Here is a 5000-nt window from a genome sequence, read left to right as displayed (position 1 = left end):
GATACCGTGTTTCTCTATCTCTCTAACCAACTCACACAACAACATATATGTATTGATCGGTAATGATCCTTCCGCAGGTTCACCTACGGAAACCTTGTTACGACTTTTACTTCCTCTAAATCATCAAGTTCGGTCAACTTCGGCCATGCCAGCTGCAGCTCACGAAGGAACCGCGGAAGGTGTGCCTCCAGAGACCTCACTAAATAATCCATCGGTAGTAGCGACGGGCGGTGTGTACAAAGGGCAGGGACGTAATCAGCGCTAGCTAATGACTAGCACTTACTAGAAATTCCAGGTTCATGGGGACCGTTGCAGTCCCCAATCCCAACTAAATGAGCATTTGGGTGATTTCCCGTTCCTCTCGGAATGGGGGCGCCAATTGGCGAGAACACGCTGCTGCTCACATTGTAGCACGCGTGCAGCCCAGAACATCTAAGGGCATCACGGACCTGTTATCGCTCATTCTCACCTTGCTAAACACAAGTTGTCCCGCTAAGCAGGGCAAACGTGGCCGACGACCGCCCGTGAAGGGGCCGCCGGCCTTGACGTCAGGTGCGCCCGGAGGTGCACTGCTGACAGCGTTCTAGTTAGCTTGTTTGAGTCGCGTTCGTTATCGGAATTAACCAGACAAATCATTCCACGAACTAAGAACGGCCATGCACCACTACCCTTAAATTTGAGAAAGAGCTCTCAATCTGTCTTACCTCGATAAGTTCGGACCTGGTAAATTTTCCCGTGTTGAGTCAAATTAAGCCGCAAGCTCCACTTCGTTTTTTTTTTTTTTGTTAACACTCAAGGGATTTATTTGTACAAAAGCTTAAAAATTAAACTTATATCTATCTCTTGTCTCCCCCTCCTGGACCCGTTCCCTAGCGGGGCTTGGGACCAGGAGTATTAAGCGCACGTGGCATCGCCTTTATTAATTCCATTAATCGTATGGGTCTCCCATCGCATTCGATAATGCCGTTCCTCTATTTACTTTCCACCCCCGAAATTCCCCTCGCTTATCGGCCGGAAGTAGTAGATTCCGTGATAGATGCCAGGGAGTCTGCAGATAGCACCTCACGCACCCCCTGGTTGGACGGCTCCCTTCGTGATGTTCGGCGTAGCCGCTCCATCTCTCGTCTTCTCACACGCCGCCGGATGATGTCCGCCTCCGAAGGGGCTGTCCGACTCCGCCGGCTTCTACCTCGTGGGACTGGTGGTAGAGTCCCTTCCCTCGCTCGTTGACGATAGACCCGCTGTAGGTAGAGTCTTCGCTCGTGTCGCGCTCTCAAGGTACTCGGAGAAGGAGGCAGTCCGCGTCCTCGTGTGGGGATAGGTGGTGGCGCTTCTCCTGCTTCCTCCGCCTGCACCGCCGCCATCAGAATGATCCTCTCACGATCACGTTCAGCTGCTGCCAGTGCGGATGCAAGGCGCACTTCCGCCCGTTCTTCAGCCCTTCGACGACCTCTTCTGTTTCGGCTGGCTCGACCTCGGTTGACTCGGAAGAGGTCCGCCACCCCGTCGACAGACACCTGCTCGCCATCCTGTGCACCAGCGTCGTCTGCTGATGTTATCGCCGGTTGCGATTCGAGATGTGCACGAAGGTTGAGCTGCAGCTCATCCTCGCGCCAGAGCTGCTGTAACACCTTCGTGATTCTGCGAGCAGCTTCCTGGATGTTGTTCCACCGCTCGGGGCTCTCCAGCAACTTCATGCCCATGTTGTCCTCGTTGACTGGGTCGCTGGTGCCGTACCCCAGCAGCTCCACTCGGATGTCCTGGAACACCTCGCACCGGAACAGCACGTGGGCCACCGACTCGACAGACCCCGGGCACCGTGGGCACTCCGCCGATGGGGCAAAACCGCAGACATGGAGGTATTCCCGGAAGAAACCGTGCCCGGTTAACACCTGCGAGAGGTGGAAATCCACCTCTCCATGCCGCCTTCCCATCCACTGGTGCAGGTCCGGGATCACTCGGTGGGCCCAAACCACGTACCGACTGGCCGTTGATGCTGCGGTCGCCTCGTCCCATGCTCTCTGCCACTCCTGCAGAGTCCTCTGCCGCTCCTCCAGCCGGATGTCCTTGCGGCTGGCACCCGGAGCAGCTAGGAGCCTCCGATGGCACCTTGCGTCCTCTCGCACCAGCAGCCTGAACGGCACAAGGCCTGCTAGCACGACTCCGGTCTCGTATGCCACCGACACGAACGAGCTGGTGACGCCACGTGCCAGGGGCTTCTGCACCTGGGCCAGCTTCCGTCGGCACCACTGCAGATCCGTCGCCTCAGACCACACGGGGGCAGCATACCGGACGATCGACTCCGCCACCGCCGCCAACAACCGACGCTTGGCCACCTGGGGTCCACTGTGGTTTCTCATGACTGAGGTGACCACGCCTACCACGCGGAGGGCTTTGGCCGTCGACAGCTCCACGTGTGGCTTCCACGAAAGGTGGTCGTGGATCTGGACCCCCAGGTACCGGATCGACTGCTTACTGTGGATGATGGTGTCTCCGACGCGGAACGGCACCCTCAGTTCACCTCTCCGCAGGCTGGAGATCATCACGCCCTCGGTCTTCTCCGGAGCGAGCTGCAGGTGATGGTCCTCCATCCAGGCCGCGATCGCGTCCACCGCCTGTTCAGCTACAGATGCCGCCTCCTCTGGTGTGCACCCCTGTGCCAGGACCGCAATATCGTCCGCAAAGCCGATGACGCTGGCCCCTTCGGGGAGCTCGACCCGTAACACGCCGTCATACATAATGTTCCACAGTGTCGGGCCCAGGATGGACCCCTGTGGAACACCTGCAGTCACTCGACGTGTAACGGGCCCGTCTGCGGTGTCATAGACGAGCTCCCTGTCGGTGAAATAGTCCTTCAGGATGTTGCGTATCTGCCTCGGCACGCCCTTGTCCTCGAGCGCAGCAGCGATGCACTGCCAGCTGGCAGTGTTGAATGCGTTGCGCACGTCCAGTGCAACAACCAGGAGGCAGCGCTTGTCACGGTTGTTTGTCCGTCCGAATGACATCGCGCGACGGCCCGCATCCACCACCAGTTGGATCGCCTGTACAGTCGAACGGCCCTTCCGGAACCCGAACTGGTTTTCCGCCAACCTTGGCGAATCCAAGTCCTCCACGACGTCGTTGATCCGCGTCAGCAGCATCCGCTCATATACCTTTCCCGGGTTGTTCAGCAGCAGGATCGGGCGCGCAGAAGAAGCGAGTCCCGGTGGCTTGCCCGGCTTGGGGACAAGGGCCAGCTTCTGTCTCTTCCATTCATCCGGGAACCGCTCGCTGTCCAAGCATTCCTGGAACATGTCACGAAAGACCTCCGGATGCTTCCGAATGGCGGCAGTCAGAGCGGCATTCGGCACACCGTCCAGACCTGGGGCCTTCCGCGGGTTCAGTGAGCTCGCGATGTCCAGCAGCTCCTGCGTTGAGACGGCCCGAACTGGTTCCTCTTCCCCTCTCTCCAGGACTTGGCTTGACGACGAAGGCCAGTCAACTGGAGGATGCTGGGGGAACAGAGTGGAGACGACGCCCTCCAGAACCGATGGGTCGCGCTCCCTCGCTGTCCAGCTTCCACGGAGGCGGCTAAGCACGTTACGGAACCACTGTCCCGTCTCGTCGTCCGCGAGCCCCTGCAGCATCTCGTCGAAGTGCGTTCTCTTGCTGGTGGTGATAGCTGTCTCCAGGGCGGTCCGCACCTGAAGGAGATCGCTGGCTGCGGCGAGCTGCTCTGCCTCGTTGGTTGCGGCTTCGAAGCGATCCTTAGCGAGGCGGCAGTCCTCACACAAGGCCTCGATCGCTGGCGTCCACCAATAAGCAGGTCGTCCCGAATGGCCTTGCGAAGGGAACACTCGCGCCATGGTTCCATCGCAGGCTTCCGTCAGGACCCTCTCCAAGCTTCCCGCACTTGTAACCCGCTCTGCGAACGATGCTACGTCGAGCGCCACGTCGAAAAACCGGGCGTCAAACTGACGGGTACGCCATCTCGTGCCGCTTTCTCGCGTAGAAGGACTCTCCTGTCGACGACGATCTGCCGCTGGCCGCTGAAGAAACTCCCCCACAGCAAACCGAATGTACACGTGGTCGCTGTACGAGTACCGGCTCATAATCCTCCATCGATGCTCCGGAAAGGTGTTAGCTCCGGCGATGCTGCGACTGGCAAAGGCAACATCCACCACGCTCGGACGAGCCACTCCGTTGCCCAGGAAGGTTGGGGCGGTGCCGGTGTTTAACACCTCCAGCCCCAAGCTGTCGACGAGCTGGACCACAATCTCGCCCTTTGCGTTGGTGCGGCCGCTACCCCAAGCGCTATGCCACGCGTTAAGGTCCCCTGCCATGACGACGTGCGAGTGACCTCTCGCTACCACTTCGATGCGCTGCATGATCTCCTCGAACTCTGGAACACCCGCTGAAGGCGACACATAGCAGCAAATGAACAGGACGCCGTTGATCCGGGCAGCCGCGATCCCAGACTGCGTCACGGAGACCACTTGCTGGACCGGATAAGACTCGCTGCTGGCTATGATGGCCACCTTCCCGTCCCTGTCCGCCACCCAGTTCCCGTTGTTCCTGGGAACACTATGCAGCTCCACCATTAAGCAGACGTCCGCCCGCTCCGTCCTCATCGTGTTGAGCGCAAGATCTTGTGCGCTCCTGCTGCGGTTCACGTTAATCTGGAGCACATCCATCTAGTTTGAGGGCTGTGCACCACAGGCTGCAGCACCGATGCGATGGGCACCGCCGCACAGCATACACTTGATGTCATTGGTGCAACCCGACGCCTTGTGGTTGTGGTCGCCGCATCGTATACAACACTTAGACCTGTCGTCCCCAGTACATCTTGCGGCGATGTGCCCCCGCTCCAAACACCGGAAGCACCGAGCCAGCTGACCCGACACTTTTGGGGCTTCGTGCACCGCACAATACGTGTAGCCCAGCTCCAGCCGTCGGTCCTTGACGAGATCGGCTTCTGCTCGTGGGAGGCGCACGCGGGCCCGCTTCGTCATATCACGACG

Source organism: Anopheles moucheti (genome assembly GCF_943734755.1).
Source record: "Anopheles moucheti chromosome X unlocalized genomic scaffold, idAnoMoucSN_F20_07 X_unloc_4, whole genome shotgun sequence".
Taxonomy (NCBI): Eukaryota; Metazoa; Arthropoda; class Insecta; order Diptera; family Culicidae; genus Anopheles; species Anopheles moucheti.
This window is presented reverse-complemented; position numbering follows the sequence as displayed.